Source organism: Rhineura floridana, chromosome 10 (genome assembly GCF_030035675.1).
Source record: "Rhineura floridana isolate rRhiFlo1 chromosome 10, rRhiFlo1.hap2, whole genome shotgun sequence".
In the NCBI taxonomy this organism is placed as follows: Eukaryota; Metazoa; Chordata; class Lepidosauria; order Squamata; family Rhineuridae; genus Rhineura; species Rhineura floridana.
The window spans coordinates 30,636,501-30,654,966 of record NC_084489.1 but is presented as its reverse complement, the minus strand read 5'-3'; the positions used below and the strand labels follow the sequence as shown (position 1 = coordinate 30,654,966).

At 44.0% G+C, this 18,466-nt stretch overlaps 1 protein-coding gene and 1 pseudogene across 13 annotated transcripts in view; one reads left to right on the top strand and one right to left on the bottom strand.

Annotated features, from left to right (window-relative positions):
- THRB (thyroid hormone receptor beta) overlaps positions 1 to 18,466 on the bottom strand; it is a 382,718-nt gene that overhangs the window by 316,592 nt on the left and 47,660 nt on the right. The window lies entirely within an intron of this gene.
- Positions 154 to 18,202, top strand: LOC133365487 (major histocompatibility complex class I-related gene protein-like; annotated as a pseudogene).

The following is an 18,466-nucleotide window of genomic DNA, read 5'->3' as shown; positions in this document are numbered from 1 at the left end:
AGTAATGTTTCTAATGTTTGTTGGAAATGTAAACAACAGGAAGGTTCATTTTATCATATGTGGTGGTTGTGTAAACAGGCAAAATTATTTTGGGCACAGATAGGTAGGATGATGCAAAAAATTCTAAAGATAAATATTCAGTCAAAACCAGAATTTTTTTTATTGGGTTTTATGGATAAACAAATAGAAAAGAAATATGGAAGAATAATATTATATATGATTACGGCAGCAAGATTATTATATGCACAAAAGTGGAAAATGGAATCAACACCAACAACGGAAGAATGGCTATTGAAATTAATGGACTTAGTAGAGATGGATAAATTGACATGTTTACTTAGAGAAAAATCGACAGATACATTTCTTAAGGAATGGAAGCCTCTCTTAGACTTTTTGTTGAAAGATAAAAATGAAATGATGATAATGAGATTTGACGATTAATTAAGATAGACTATGGAGAAAAGTGATTTTGTATGTATTAAGGGACAGGTTTGATATATATTATATATTTATAGCTGATCCGTGACAAATCGGAAGTCAATTTTTTTTATTTTTTTTATTGTGTTATGTTTTTTTATTTTGTTTTGTTTGTTTTATGAAAATTTGAATAAAAATTATTGTAAAAAAAAATAGAGAGTTGTCCCTTCTAGCCAGAATTTGGGGACACCTCTATGCTTGTTTACTGTGATGTAATTTCCTATTAGTGGGTGTTATTTCATTTATTCTCTTCCTCTTCTTTGTTAAGATATGTTGTTCTCTTATTAGCATAATTTTCCATTAAGCCACAGGAGAGAGAAACATCCACAGTCTTCTCTCCCAGATGAGCCCAATCATGGACTAAATCTACTACCTACTTCTATCTTTTCTCTCCAAGCTAGAGCCTATGTTTCCTGAACATATGAAAGTTTGTGAGTAAACATTCTTAATACTTTTTACCAAAGAAGACTATCTCTGTTGTTCTTTTATCCAGCTAGTCTGTATGAGGGGAAGGTAGGCTGGTTAATTCTCATTCTGCTTTTGTGAAATATATACTCTGCTAAGAAATAGAACTAAACTGTTTCTATTTCATTTAAACCAAATATAAAATGGGTGGTGAAAAACTGTGTACGTTGCCCCTGAATTCCTTGGAGAAAGGGAGGAATAATAATGTAATTAATAATCAGAATTAACATGATGGGTTTGGACCATTAACCAAAAGTGTCCCTCCAGAGTGACCAATGGATTGAAGGCAGTCCAACCGGCAGGAAATTTCTACTGGCATAGGTTATAAACAAATGGCAAGTACAGTAGAAAAAAAGAGCTAGGTCTGGCCATGCTTCTGGTGCATTAGCATCTCTAAAAAAGCCAAATTCCACACTCATAAGCCCAACTCTGAATAGAACAAAGTGGCAATTATTTCCAGTAACTCCACGACAGGAGTTGTCTGTGATTAATCAGTAGTGAGACAAATGCCCTCTGTACATGCTCCTAAGGGGGTGGTGGTAATTTTTTTCATATGACCAAGGTCACAGCACATTGTAGAATAATCTGATTCAAAAAAATTAGGTACCTAAGTTAAATCCATGGCTGAACATAGTTTTGAATGGAAGCTTTCCTGAACAGTTAAATCACTGAAGGGTGAAGACAAATGGTCATTCTAAAATGTGGTATAAGTATGTGGTTTGAACACACAACCACTGCATTCTGGATTGTTTGTTTTCAGGTCAGAAATTGTTTTCAAATGTCTGTCTGTTGTCATAACAGAGTTACACCTCACACTGCACAGAATATAAAACACAGCAGTTATATCAGAACACAAACATCATGCAAAGTTCCCTGTTGAGACAGCATCGAACATCTTAAAATTGTTTGGAAGACTATTTATGACCAATATGTAACCTAAGTGCTTCCCAGAGAGAGGCAATGTGGAATTTGGCCGCTTATCTAATCTACAGAGGTCAAAGTACTGATGGAATTCCATTAATGTTAACTGACCATGCCCTGTCCCTTTCAGTTACTGCCCACCCCTTCTCCCTTCCGGAGTCTGCCAGTGTACTTTTCTCCATCTTATCCTTATTACTTTATACATTCCAGGGCTGAGCCATTGCATTAAGTACAAATTCTGTGATTGAGCCCTGGATCTCCTCCAGATGCTCAATATTTTGCAGGAGGGATTCAAGTGCATACAAGAACTTCATGTTTGCACAATTAAAGTGGATTAAAGCACTCTGTCATCCTACTGCAACAAATCCACTTTTTAAAAAAGCAAACAAACCCAGACTCCTCGTAGTTAGGAAGGTGACGGGGAAATATACTGAAAAGTGTGGGATGAACGAATGATTAACATGAAGATGTATAAGCACCATGCAAGCAAATCACGATGAATGCTCAAAAAAGACCAGGCATATCTAACAGAGGCATACACTGGGCATAATGCATAGTGTAAGCTTTATGCAAGCCAATAAGGATGAATGCTCAATAAACAGGTAATCTGGAGGAGTCCGTAGTGATTAAGTGCCAAGCAATTAAGTTTCCAGGGGCATTGTATGAGGGAAAAGACAGCAGCTAAACTTTCCACTGTAGGGATGTTTGGATCAGCCTATTTCAAACATAGACCTGCAGATGCTATGGAATGATGACAGCAATCTAAACAGCAAAAGGGATGTGGTACCCTACCCCTTACTGCAGTTTGCTTCACCAATTGAAATGAGCTTGAGTCTTGGACTTTGGGAAGGTGAGGCTGCGGCCACAGGAGAAGTGAGAGTTCCTTTTACCCTTCAAATCACACACACACACACACACGCACACACACAAACACACACTTTCTATATGATAAGGGCAGATCTGACTTTTAAAACATGGATCTGATGCTGTCCTGTCTTGTTTGGCCCTAAGCTTGGGAAAGCTACTTTTTCATCCATGCACTTAAAGGACTCCCTTCTTCTCATTTATGAGAACTCTTTATTCTTGCTTTTCTCTCATCCACATGACAGATCATGTATTTTCCAACATTTGAGTGACAATGCACATGAGGCTTTTGGCTGTAGGTTTATGGCTTCCTGATCTGCATACCAACAGTCATTGACACAGTAATTCTGCCACCCAAATGTTACAAAATGCATACAAAAAGTTACAAAATGTCATCCTTCAGTATGACAGCACCACAAGGGAGGCCCTGCCTCGAGCCTCCTAGATGAAGAAGGCAGAGGAGGACAGAGACAATTACTGGGGCAGGAAGACCCACAACTTGTGGGGGATACAGCTGGTGTTCAAAGGGAAGCTGGAGAATGTGCGGAATCACTACAACCAGAGCAGAGGGTTTCACTCCCTGCAGCTCATGTATGGCTGTGAGCTGACGAAAGACGGGTGGAAAGGAGGCTATTGGCAGTACGGCTACAACAGGAGGGCCTACATCAGTTTCAACAAGGAGACCCTCACCTGGACAGCGGCCAATGCAGCAGCCCAAATGACCAAGAATAAGTTTGACACTGAGTATAATGCTGAGTACATGATGACCTATCATGAGGAGATCTGCACTGAGTGGCTGTGGAGATACCTGGATTACTGGAAGGAGGTTCTGCTGAGGACAGAGCCTTCAGTGATGAAGGTGACACGCAAATCTGACTATGATGGCATGGAGACCCTTGTCTGCCGAGTCCATGGCTTCTACCCCAAAGAGATTGATGGTGTCTGGACAAAGAACAGGGAGGTCTGGAAGGAGGGCACCTTCTGTGGAGTTGTTGCCTCCAACTCTAACAGGACCTACCATGCCTTGCTTGGCATCAAGATCAGCCCCAAGGACAGGGATCACTACTGGTGTCATGTGGAGCATGACAGCCTGCTGGAGCCTCTGGACATGGCCTGGAAGGAGCTTGCATTCAGCATGGGGATCATTATTGGGTGCATCGTGGGAGCCATCCTCCTCCTGGTGATGGTGGCTGGGATCATGGGGACTGTGCTGTACATCAAGAAACAGGAAGACAGAAACAGAGCCATATCAACATCCAGCATGGGACCCATTGTTAGGTGCTTTGCGTGGGGCATCCTGAGGGTGGTGGCTGGAATCACTTGGATCTATGTACACATCAGTTTGAAGCTCCTTGGGGTAGGCACCTATCCTCTCGTACTTTATAAAGCACCAGGCACACTAATGGTTTTGGTTTGTTTTTTAAAGATTTTAAATATTATTTTATTATATTTTTTCTCTTTACTTTCGAATTATACCTTTTAAGATTTTATTTTGTATTGTTCTGCCATGGTAATTGTAAGAGTATCCATGAGGATGTCCCTCTATCTAATTATTTTTATCTACTTAGGCTTGTAAGATGACTCCTAATTGTATGCTGTACTGTATTTGAATTGTATGGAATATTGTCTTGTGATTTATTTATTTATTGTATTGTTTTCTGAATTTTGCTTGGTATATTGTTTTGTTTTGTCTTTTTGTACTGTTATCTTTATTCTGTATCTGTTTTTAAGATTTTTTTGTAAGTCACTTTGAGTTTTATCCTTAAAAAGTGACTAACAAATATAATTAATAATAATAATAATGCTTGCCTGCAATGAAATTTACTCCAGAGTAAATTTGTGAAAGATTGCAGCCTAAATTATCAGTTGATTTCTGGGTTTATAGACATCCATTGATTATAGGATGAGTAGGTATAGGTTTGGTGGCAGAGCATGCATTCTGCGTGTATAAGGGCCCAGGTCCAAACCCACCAGTTCAAAAATCTTAAATAGCGGGGCTCAGAAAGACCTACCCAGGAGGCCCATACTGGGCAGCTCATCGGTCTGATTCAATATAAGATAGCTCCTTATATTGGTTGTGCCATTTCTGAATTACTTTTGGGGTCAGAAACACTGCACAGGATCAGTAATTATGCAGCCTCTTTTTTGTTGTCATTCAAACAAAATTATTTGGAACAGCCTTTGCCAATGTGGTCCCCTCTAGCTAGTTTGGAGTACAACTCCCATCAGTCCTAAACAGTACAGCTGTGTTGGCTGGGACTGATAGAAGTTGTGGTCCAAAACAGCTGGAGAGCACTAGGCTGGCGAAGACTGAATTTAGTGCATGTTTGCAGTTAATAAGTGACCTAGATGCAGCAGCTGAATACTAAACGTCAGAAAAAGTTAATATAAACAAACAAAAACAGGAGAATCACTTTGCCACTATTATGCAGATTCTGTTCCCAACTACCTGGGCCATGGAGGTCAAATATATGTGTTTTAAATTGTTTTTAAAATATGTGTTTTAAATTGTATATTTGTTTTAATGTTTTTGATTGCTGTAAACCGCCCAGAGAGCATCGGCTATGGGGCGGTATACAAGTGCAATAAATAAATAAATAAATAAAATATATTCAACCCACATACAAAAACTGTCCATGCAGATTTGCCTTTCAATACTGAAAAAAGCCCTAGGCATTTTCTGAGGGTACTTTTGCTTCCACTATGTTCTTTTTGCCAAATTAGCTGGAATATTTGTGTTTATATAATAGCCCTCTAGGCTCTACATTCATACAACTTGCACAGACATTTCAACTACTCTTGGATGAAACAAAGTGTCTTGACCCATTCAATCTGGGTTCAAGCTTGGTTATGGGAATGCATCAGCCTTGGTCGCCCTGATGAATGACCATTATCAGGAGAAGGACAGAGGGAGTGTGACCCTATTATTCTTACTTGATCTCTCAGTGGCTTTTGATACTATTGACCACTATATCCTTCTGAGCTGATTTCGTTAGATGGGTATTAGCAGCACTATTTTACAGTGGTTCCAGTCCTACCTCCAGGGTCACTTTCAAAGAATAGCATTGGGTGATTGTCTTTCAGCCCCTTGGCAGTTTTGCTGTGGGGTGCTACGGGCACCATCTTGTCCCCCATGCTGTTTAACATGTATATGAAGCCCTTGGGAGCTGTCATCAGGAGATTTGGGGCAAGGTGTCAGCAGTACACTGATGGCACTCAGCTCTATTTCTGTATAACATCTGAATATCAGGGGAGGCCATGCAAGCCCTGGACCAGTGCCTGGACTCAGTGGTGGGTTGGATGAGGGTCAATAAACTGAGTATGAATCCTAGCAAGAAGGAGGATCTGTGGGTTGGTGTTCCTGAGTTTGGATAATTGGAGACGTTACCTGCTTTGGCGGGGGTTGTACTCCCTCTTAAAGAGCAGGCAACTGTGAATAATAACCACTCTTGTGGCAGCCAGATTGCTAGAGCCACACAAAGAAAGAAAGAGGACTGTTTCAGTCAGTACACCACTTCTGTTACCCTCTACATGGCATTCAGGGATACAGACCAATCCTATGTTGGCATGAGGCCTAGTAGTTTTCCATCAAGTCTGCAAAACTGTAACTAGGGGGAGTTTTGTCTTAGCCCAGTCTGGGAACGGACTGGCAAGGCCGTTGCTATGGTAACCATCTGATAGACTGGGAAAGTTCTAACAGAGTCTGTAAGTTGTGTCTTCTGGTGTATTGCCTCTGAACTGAGAGGTTCTCTTCTGTGTTTACCCCCGGGGGGGTGACTGAAGAAACTCTACATGTATTTACTCTTAAGCCTTAAGCCACAATGTCTTAATAAAAGACTCTTAACATGCTCTAATGCTCTGAAGAAGTTTCTTGCTCAACTTAACTCCAATGTAATGTATGCTGTTTCACGCAACAACGCACACATGCCAACAGGGGTTATGGGCCCAGATCCACAGCGCATTACACGGGAGTAAGTTGCTGGTCTGAACGGCAGACGGAGTTCCAGAGAGGGCAGCTTGATTGATTGAACCAGATGGAGGTGAGCAACATGGCTGTAAACCTGTCTGGGGGAGGCTTGCCGATGGAACGACTTAATGAAAAGAATTATGGCAGCTGGAAGCCGAGAATGCGGGCTTTGCTAGTAAAAGAAGATTTATGGGAAGCTATTGAAGGTACACCCCCTGCACCCCTTTCAGCGGCTTGGACTAGGAACGATGAGCGAGCTCAAGCTTTTATACTTCTGGCTCTATCAGACTCTCAACTGCTACACGTGAGGGATGTTACAAACACCAAACAGATGTGGGACCGGTTGGAAGGCATTCATGTGCAACAGACTGCGGGATCTAGATTGTGTTTGGCACGGAAGCTTTATCAAATGCACTTCACGGGTGAGTGCGACACGTGTGAGCATCTCACGGAATTCAGACGCCTGTTTGCTGAGCTGACAGACCGAGGCGTCGAACACTCTGAACTTCAGAAGACCTATCTGATCCTGGCTTCACTCGATGGGACTTGGAATAATATGGTCATGGCTTTCGAAGCCATGCCTGACGGAGGTTTGAACGTTGCGTTTATTGAGGAAAAGCTGACCCAAGAATGGCAGCGGAGACAGGAGGCGAAAAGAGCCGAGTCGATGGAAGCTGTCAGGAGGCAAGAGGTGAAAAATGCCGTGCCGAAGGACAATAAACAGGAGCAGCAACAGAGGCTGAAGGCTTGTTTTATTTGCGGAGATCGACGGCATCTACAGCGGGAATGTCCAGTCAAGCGCAACTCCAGGGACGGAGGCTTGAAGCAAGGCAGTGTGAACTTTGTTTGTAAACAGAAGTCTCAAGATTTAGCACCTGTTAACTGGATTCTTGACAGCGGGGCAAGCCATATATTAATTAAAGACAGAAGTTTGTTTTACGTTTCAGAAGAAGTGCAGGACTTTGTGCACCTGGCAGATGGATCACGGAAATCTGTGGAAGCTAAAGGTCTGGTGAAGTTTGATAAACTTGGGATAATGTCAGAATGTTTGTTTGTTCCGGAATTGGCTCATAACATATTGTCAGTCAGAAAATTGGTGAGTTGTTATTTTTCCATATTTTTCCACAAAGACCAATGTTTTGTAATGAGGGGAGATCACGTGTGCATGCAGGGAAGCCTGAATGATTCACAGTTTGTAGTAAAGAGCAGTCAAGCAGGGTGTGCTGTGTTAAATGCTGAGGCACAGGTACATCAGGGCTGCGTCCATGAATGGCATCAAAGGCTGGGGCATGCAAACCTTGACACGATAAAGAAAACCCCTTTGCACAGTGAAAACATGCGTTTAAAGGATTGTGGACAGTTAATGGATTGTGATGCATGTAATAAAGCTAAAATGACTATTGCACCAATAAACCGGGAGGCTGAGAGAACCACAACAGCTCCCTACCAGCTAGTTCATGTTGATTTATCAGGGCCAATAAATGCTTCACGAGGAGGTGCGAAATTCTTCATGGTACTGGTAGATGATTTTTCAAGATTTTGTCATGTTTTTCTGTTAAAGCATAAAAGTGAAGCTGAGCAGAAGCTGAAACTGTTCATTAAGAGAATCGAAACTCAACATGACATCACTGTGAAAGCGATTCATTCAAGCCAGGGAGAAGAATTCATGGGTAAAGCATTGCATGAAGTGCTGGCAAGTAAGAAAATAGCACTTAAACCTTCCACCGGGGTTGCAGAGAACAAAAACAGGGTGCTTGAGGAAGCAATGAGAGCCATGCTGATGGATTGCAGTTTAGGGAATTCCTTCTGGGCAGAAGCAATTCTTTATGCGAATTATATTCACAACAGGGTGTTACACAGTGCACTTGGAATGTCTCCTTATGAGAAACTTACTGGCAGAAAGCCTAAAATAGAACACATTCAAAAATTCGGGGCAAGGTGCTGGATCCACATTCCACAGGGAAAAAGGAGGGGCAAGCTTGCGCCCAGAGCACAGCAAGGTTTTGTTTTGGGATTTCAGAATGCATATTTCAGAGTTTGGTGTCCAGAAACACAGCAGTTAATTCTGAGCAGAAGCATTAAAGTCTCAGAAAAGCCTTGGGATCAAAGGCAGACAGTTATTCTTACAGGAGCAGATGACACACAAACACGAGCACAAGCACAGACATTTAAGCCAAACCTTGACATTAAAGTGGAACGTACACAAATTCCTCTCAGAGATGCATTAAATGAGCTCATTTGTGGGAAACGCAGATCAAAGAAACGAAAAGCTGAGGAAATGGAAGATCCTGGGCACGCGGTGCCAAGCACAAGCACAAGTACAAGCACAAATGGGGGGGCAGAGAGAGCCGAAGCTCTGGTTCCTTTAAGACGCTCTACAAGAGCAAATTTAGGCAAACCGCCTGAAAGATTTACCGTGGGATTAATAACAAGTCCTGGAATGAATAAAGTTGTAGAAATGGATCCTGAGACACTTTATTTGACATGTGTTCAACCAAAGTTTGAGTGAATAAAGTTTTGAACTGTACTGAGATGTAATTTTGAACTGTACTGAACTGAAAATGTATGATGCAATGTACTGAAATGTATTGCAAGAGGTATTGTAGAAATGTATTACTGTATGACTATGTATTGTGGAGATGTATTGTTGAGATTTTTTTGTAATTGACAGACATGATGGGAAAAAGGGGGGCTTGTTGGCATGAGGCCTAGTAGTTTTCCATCAAGTCTGCAAAACTGTAACTAGGGGGAGTTTTGTCTTAGCCCAGTCTGGGAACGGACTGGCAAGGCCATTGCTATGGTAACCATCTGATAGACTGGGAAAGTTCTAACAGAGTCTGTAAGTTGTGTCTTCTGGTGTATTGCCTCTGAACTGAGAGGTTCTCTTCTGTGTTTACCCCCGGGGGGGGTGACTGAAGAAACTCTACATGTATTTACTCTTAAGCCTTAAGCCATAATGTCTTAATAAAAGACTCTTAACATGCTCTAATGCTCTGAAGAAGTTTCTTGCTCAACTTAACTCCAACGTAATGTATGCTGTTTCACGCAACAACGCACACACGCCAACATCCTACCCCAGTGGGGTAGTAGAAGGGCTTGAATCCTGTAGTGGAAACAATCCATCCGCACCTCCACACCACAGACTCATTTCAAAACACTCCAGCCAACATAGTCTAAGACTATCAGTACCTGTCTGAAGAGAACAAGCCTTATGCAAGGGAGAAAACCACATGCACAAAGAAAAAAGGGAACCTACAAGTAGCAGCATCAGAAACCCCTTGAAAGTTCAAAGGAAAGAGCATTACAATGGGAAACAAGAGAAGTAGAGAAATCCCAGCCCAGAAAGATGGTGAAGTGTCCACAATAAGGCTAAGCTTACCTTCTGCATGTTTTTGGCAACAGTAATGTTGAAGCGAGAGTAGGACCCAAATCTCCCATTCTACAAAACAAGTCTCTAGCTACACAAGCACAGGAACTGAGAAAACAGACTAATGATGGATTTTTTTATAGTCACCTAGGCCTCCTATAGTCCATGGAATCAGAATCCACAGAAGACCACCTCCATCATCTATGGCACTTACAAACAGAGACCAAAAAAGACATAAAAGGCAAAACTGAAAAGGGGTCATTATTGAGGCCCCATCACAGTGGACCAACATAGGACCAGTGCACCAGAGTTCCCAAGTTCAATCCTTAGTCATGGTTCCTCAGAAAAGAGCTGGACAGAACCACAAATGTAGCCAATGTGGTGCCCTCAAGAAGTCGTTGGACTACAATTCCCATAATCACTGACCATGCTAGTTGGGCCAAATGGGCTTTATACAAGGATGATGGGGGGGAGGGATACTTCCCCCTCATTGGAATTCTACATTTATTTATTTTAATGTGCATAGACACATGCTCACCCAACTAATCAACAGAAAGTTTACAGTGATATCCGAGACCACTTCTATTAAGGGAACAGTAAACTGCAAGACTCTGCATTGTTCTGGAGGAAAGCTTCCCTGGGCCAGCAGGCAGCTCAGATGAATGCTGCTTGTTCTGATCAAATTATGCTTTTGCAAATTTTACAAGATTTCAACATTCTAGAAATTCAGCGATAATATAAACCTGGTGGGGATACAAGTTTGAATAAATACTACCTTCGTTTCAGTCTAGCTTTTTTGGCAATGGGCCTTCTTGCAATAGCCTCCAAGGCATTCCTTACTGTAGCATATTCTCCTTTTTGCAATCTGGGAACAGCCTGAGACAGCTTGTAGTATGCTTTGTAGTACAATGACATCCCAAGAGCACCACATTGGCTATCCCTAAGCCAGAGACTGACACGTGTCTGAGGCAGAGCACTGATGTAGCTAGAGAGAGAACATGTGAACCTCATTCCAGTAACGCTAGTATCAGCCATGGGCGAGGATACCTTTCTATCTCCCAGCCCCATTCATCCCAACAAATCAGATGTTTTCCATTCACTGTTGGTTGGTTTTATTTATCTGTTCATTCAATTTGTATCCCACCTCCAAACAGTGCTCCAGGCAGCTACGAGCAACAAAACAAACACAATAGTCAATGCCGGCTTATTATTTTTTCCTGTGGACCTTGTTATAAATCCCCCTGAATCTAATGGCAACTACCATGTTTTGCTTAAGGCGCTAGTGACTACAGTACAGTGTCCTATGCATACTCACTTACCTACAAGTTTAGGTACCTACAAGTTCGAAAGTTCAGGTCAAAATTCAGCCCCACAGTTTGACCATCGTCTTTTTTTTTTTAACCATGAAGAAACTAAGGTTAAAATGTACTGGCTAATATCCTGCTTTGGAAGAGTATAAATGTCACTGAATTATGGAAAGTTATCCAAGGCAATATTCTACAATCATCTAATGAAATAGTTGGATTTATGCAAAACACAAGGTGCAGTACTTTCTTATGCCTTATATATACATTATAAGACAATATGGTTCCTCAAAGGAAAAAAAGGATTTAAAATTCTGATTATGAGTAATAATTCCTATTGAAACAACTTTATGAAGTGATTATGGGACTTGATCCTAGCTCTAATTCTTACCAGATAAATTTTGAAATGGATTTAGATATCACCATTGACACGCTTCTGTGCAGGAGCAGGGAGGCCTGGCTGGTGACCCATGGGAGGGGAGGGAGAGCTGGTGACCCATGGGGAGGGAGGGGGAGCACTGGCAACCCATGTGGGGGGTGCACTGGTGACAGTAGGCAGGGTTGGAGAGGGAAGTGAGCAGGGGCTGAGACCCTAGCGTGCTATATATATATATATATGTATCTGCTCCATAAAACAGAACAGACAACTTTTATCAATGTCCATGCCACCAAAAAGAAAAAACTCAAAAGGGATATTCTAAGATATCATCTTCCTCTTATTCCATCCAATTTAATAACACAGTGTTCTATATATAAAGAAATATTTTCATGTACTACAAGAGCAAAAGCTAACCGCAAGAAAAAGAAAAACAGGAGATTCAAAAGAGTTACTCCAAAAACTTCCACATGTATAACAAGATCACCTGACATAACTTACAGAAATGACTCCACAACAATAATAGATCTCACTGCAGGCAAAATGTCACCTAATGAAATTAGGCTTCTATCCAAAGGCCTCAACTTCTGCCCAACACCTAGAGAGCACAATATAGCACAGATGAAATGTGACATCAAAGCATTTGAAAGGAGATGTAGATTGGCTGAATTTTTTTATGATGACTCTAAGAACAACATAGACCTCTACAATAGAGATCCTCTGCTACAGTTTCTGCCACCTAAAACTTGGACACTGAACATTAACAGGAATCCAGTCCTAGAAACCTTTCTCTTATTAATAAACAGAGTCATCAACAGCCACACACCAACTCCTACTCACGACAACCTTTCAAAAGAAGAAAGAACAGCTCTGAGGAACCTTCAGATGAGAAGGGATGTTGTCATCAAGCCTGCAGATAAGGGTGGTGCTGTTGTGGTACTTAACACTACAGACTATATAGCAGAAGGTCAAAGACAACTAAAGGATGAAACAACATATAGATTTCTTGACAAAGACATCACCACAGATCTCAATACTCGTATCATTACATCTATACAAAACCTTACAAGTAGGAAACTTCTTAAAGAGGAAACTGCTGATCTCCTTGTTAATCCAAATCCCACCCCTGGAAGGTTTTACATGCTGCCTAAAATCCACAAAGCCAACAATCCTGGTCACCCAATTGTCTCAGGTAACAACACAGCTACTGAAAGGATTTCTCTGTACATTGACTTAAATTTACAAAACATGGTGCAAAACCTCCCATCGTATATCAAAGACACCAAGGACTTCTTGCTTAAAATTGAGTCTTTAAACAAGCAGTATCAATTCCACAACAATACTATACTAGCTACTTTAGATGTCACATCTCTTTACACCAATATACCACATAATGATGGGATTCAGGCTTTAAATGAGTTCCTTAACACCAGAGATATGAACAATCCTCCAACAGAGGTTCTCACAACTTTAGCTATGCTAGTCCTGACTTGTAACAACTTTACATTCAATGGAGAACACTACCTGCAACTACAAGGCACAGCTATGGAGACTCGCATGGCTCCATCATATGTGAATCTCTTTATGGGTAAACTGAACAGGAGAACCTCAAAAAGGCACTCAACAAACCACTTATACGGTGGCGATACATTGACGACATCTTTATGGTCTGGACGAATTTAATAGTACAAATGACAATCCGCACATCCCTTTTCTGGATGTCCTTCTCACCATTGAAAACAACAAAATAGCCACTGATCTCTACAGCAAACCCACTGATGCCCACACCTATTTAAACTGGAAATCCTGCCATCCTAGCCATATAAAGAAGAACATTGTGTATAGCTTAGCTCTGAGGATCAAACTTATTTGCAACACTGAAGATAAATACTAGAGAAGGATCAGTGAACTTAAAGAACACCTTCTACTAAGAGGATATTCTCCACATATTATCAATTGCAACATCCACCGAGCCTCCATTCTGTCCAGAGAAAACCTCCTACATCATACTGAGGTGTCAAAGAGCAGAGAGCAACGGATTCTGTTTGTGGTAGATTTCCATCCAGCATCTCCTAACTATCACCGAGCAATCAGGGAGAGCTACCCACTGCTGGCAAACTCTGAACATCTTACTAGAGCCATCAGCAGGCCTCCTGTTATAGCATTTCGCTAACCTCCTAATTTGCGCAGACTGTTGGTGAGAGCTGTGCTTAAGCCACCTATCACCAATCCAGGATCTCATCCTTGTCACTCCAAACGCTGTATCACCTGTGTGTACCTCAGGGAGACAGCCACTTTTACAAGCACTAGGACAGGCAGGACATATAATAATAATAATAATTAATAATAATAATAATTTTAATTTATAAGTCGCCTATCTGGCCAATGGCCACTCTAGGCGACATACAACTCAGTTAAAATACATCATAATAAATACAGTACAACAATAAAACAGTAAAACAGTGACAGTTCAGAGTAGCAGGCAATTAGTCAAAAAGATTAACCCTCCCCGGAAGTCCCGAAGGCCTGTCTGAAAAGCCAGGTCTTCAAGGCCTGGCGGAATACATTCAGGGAAGGGGCATGCCGAAGATCATATGGGAGGGAGTTCCAGAGAGTGGGGGCCGCCACTGAGAAGCCCCTCTCTCTAGTCCCCACCAGCCTAGCTGTTTTAGTTGGTGGGACTGAGAGAAGGCCCTGTGTGGCTGATCTTGTCGGGCGGCATAATTGGTGGCGTTGGAGGCGCTCCATCAGATAAACTGGGCCGAGACCGTGTAGGGCTTTAAAGGTTAATACCAACACCTTGAATTGGGCCCGGAAAACAACTGGGAGCCAGTGCAGATCGAACAGCACTGGGGTGATGTGCTCCCGGCGATGACAGTTTGTAAGTAGTCGAGCCGCCGCATTTTGCATAAGTTGTAGTTTCTGGACCGTTTTCAAGGGTAGCCCCACATAGAGCGCATTACAGTAGTCCAAACGAGAGGTGACCAGGGCATGTACCACCAATGGGAGCTGATGAACAGGGAGGTAGGGTTGCAGTCTACGTATGAGGTGTAATTGATACCAAGCTGCCCAGCTCACTGCCAAAATCTGAGCCTCCATGGACAGCTTGGAATCAAGGACAACCCCTAGGCTGCGGACTTGGTCCTTTAGGGGCAGTTTCACCCCATCGAACATCAAGTCAATATCTCCCAACCTTCCCTTGTCCCCCACGAGTAGCACCTCGGTCTTATCAGGATTCAGCTTCAACCTGTTCCTTCCCATCCATCCACTCACGGATTCCAGGCACTTGGACATGGTCTCCACAGCCAACTCTGGTGAGGATTTAAACGAGAGATAGAGCTGAGTGTCATCTGCATACTGGTGACACTGCAGCCCAAATCTCCTAATGATAGTTCCCAGCGGCTTCATATAGATATTAAATAGCATGGGAGAGAGGATAGAGCCCTGTGGCACACCACAATTGAGAGGCCAAGGGTCTGAAACCTTCTCCCCCAATGCTACTTGTTGATGCCTATCGGAGAGAAAGGAGCGGAACCACTGCAGTACAGTGCCTCCTATTCCCAGTCCCTCCAGGCGATGTAAAAGGATACTGTGGTCGACAGTATCAAAAGCCGCTGAGAGATCGAGGAGGACAAGAAAGGTGAATTCTCCCCTATCTAATGCCCTCCTCATATCATCCACCAGAGCGACCAAGGCTGTTTCAGTTCCATGTCCAGTCCTGAAACCCGATTGGTATGGATCCAAATAATCCGTTTCATCCAAGTGTGCCGACAGCTGATTAGCCACCACTTGCTCAATGACCTTGCCTAGAAATGGTAAATTTGAAATAGGGCGAAAGTTATTCAAAACTTGGGGATCCAAGGAGGGCTTCTTTAACATGGGCTTCACGACTGCCTCCTTGAGGGCTAATGGCATTACACCCTCCTCTAGGGATGCATTAACCACCGCCTTAATCCCCTCACCCAATTTCTTTTTGCAGCTCACAAGGAGCCACGACGGGCAAGGATCATTTAGACATGTGGTAGGCTTTACAGTTGAGAGCACCTTGTCCACATCCTCAGAAGGGAGAGGCCAAAACAGATCCCATTTAACCGGCTTGCAACTGGCCAACTCTGGTTCATCCACTGTATCCACGGCGTATGGGATCAAGTTCCGCAAGTGTTCGATTTTATCAGCAAAGTGCTTTGCTAATTTGTCACAGGAGGCCTTTGACTGTTCCAAGGGTTCCTGAGCAACTGGACCGACCAGGCTTCGGACCACTTGGAACAACCTCCTGGGACAGCACTCTGCGGACGCAATGGAGGCAGCAAAGAACTTTTTCTTTTCTGCCTTCACTGCCACTTGATAGGTAGCTACTGCTACTCTAACCTGTGTCCGGACATCTTCGGAACGTGATTTCCGCCACCGGCGTTCTAGTCGTCTCACCTCCCGTCTCAGATTACGCAACCATGGTGTACACCATGGTGCTAACTGAGTTCTATTCAGGGGGAGAGGACGTCTCGGAGCCACCCGGTCCAATGCCCTGGTGATTCCCTCGTTCCACTCTATCACCAGGGCATCGACCGGGCGGCCTTCAGCAGGTTCCAATTCCCCAAGTGCAGTCAGGAATCCTTCTGGATCCATCAGGCGTCTGGGGCGGACCATTCTAATAGGTCCTTTTCCCCTGCGGAGGGTGTGTGGCATCGAGAAGTCTATATTTACCAAGTAGTGATCTGACCATGACACAGGGGTGGAAGAAACCACCCCCAACTTCAGAGCACTTCCCTCCCCTCCCAGGACAAACATAAGGTCGAGAGCATGACCGGCTACATGGGTAGGCCCAATATTACTAAGGTGCAGTTCCCAGGAAGCCATGGTTTCCAAGAAATCCCAAGGGGCTCCAATGAGAGTGGTCTCGGCATGCACGTTGAAGTCACCCAGCACCAATAATTCTGGGGACAACGCCCGTACAGCCGAGACCACCTCCAGCACCTCAGCCAGGGAGTCTGCTGTGCAGCGGGGTGGGCGGTACACAAGCAGAATCCCCAAACTGCCCTTTGGGCCCAACCTCCAGTACATGCAGTCAACAAACTTGGTCCTATGAAGAGGAGGTCTGGTAAAAACTAAAGACTCCCGATAGATGACTGCCACTCCCCCTCCCCGCCTTCCTACCCTTGGCTGCTGTGCGTAACGGAAACCCGGCGGGCACATGGTCTCAAGAATGGGGGCTGAGGCCTCATCCAGCCAGGTCTCCATAATACATGCCAGGTCTGCCCGCTCATCCAGGATAATATCATGGATGTGTGATGTTTTTTGTACTACAGACTTGGCATTACACAACAGAAGTCGAAGGTCGGTAGGAATCCTGCATTCCCCAGTTGTCGTCTGGTTCTGGACAGACCTGGAACATGGGATGGGTATTAAGCATCTATCCCCAGTTCCCCTAATCTGGCCTGGTCTGCCAGCAGTACCATTCCAGCGTCTGCCGCCCACTTTTTCTATAGTTTGGCCCCTCACCCTCCCTGTCACATCCCCCCCCCGGTTTGCACATGCCCCTATCCCCGACCGCCGATCAGACAGGCCACCCACCCTAAAGCAATAATAAACCGGAGACCCGCCTCTATCACACTCTGCAACTGTCAAATTAATTTAACTCAAATTAAAATTAAAATCAGTGCAATTTCCATCACATCCACACATCCATGCACACCCCACAGTCAGAAGTCAACATAAGATTCCTTTTCTACAATCAACAGTGCTTATAGATGGAACTCGCATGTAGAATATAATCAGAGCTGTGATGAACTCAGAGCCAAGCCCACAGCAACGGGAGCTGGAGACAGCGATGATACAGCAGCTGGTAGCAAAATAGCAGCATCTATATAGTCAATAGCAAGGGCAGAAAGTCCACATTCCAATAGCAATAGCAACCGCAGTCCAGTAGATGGCAGACAACAGCAACAGCAGTCACAGTAACAGGGCAGCAACGGCCCAAGACAACACAAGGACCGCGGTCCCCTGCACCAGGCAAGATCGCGACGCCCAGATCCAACGGCGATCCAAGGCCGCAGTGCCGGAACGCCGCAGTCATCCAATGCGCCCGGCCACAACGAAACAGCAGCCCAAGAGCAACAGAACAGTGGCGGCTCCACCCGAACAGCGACCGACAGCGAAGGGTCAGGGCAATGCAGGCCACAGCAGACCAGCGGCATCCAAGCCCAAGCAACGATGGCGGTCTGAGAGGGCCGACGGGCTCGGCGCAGCACGGCACGGCGCGGCACGGCGCGACCATCCACACTCAGCCGCAACGACAAGGCAGCAGTAGCAATCCAGCAATCCAGCAGCGACAGTCCAATCTGGGGGTCCCAGGGCGCGGCGCCGCAAGCCTCCGCGCCCGACCACAACAACAGAGCGGCAGCACCCGAAGCCGCGGCACCAGAGGCCGCAAGAAGAAGCGCAGTGCCCAGCCAAGACAGCAATGACCAACAAAGACCACACACTCACACCCGCACCAGCAGACAACTGCATCAGTAGCACAGGTGTAGTGGGGTGGTAGGTGGTAAGTAGAGGTGTTTAAAGATGTTAAATGCTAAGTTAAGCAGCGGAGGAACTCCAATCCACATCCTCCTACTCCGCCGCCATCTTGTAAATATTACAATAAACAGAACATCACCTGCAGGTCCTGCAATATAGTTTACATCATTGAGTGCAAAAGACCAGGATGTCATATCCAATATGTACTTAAC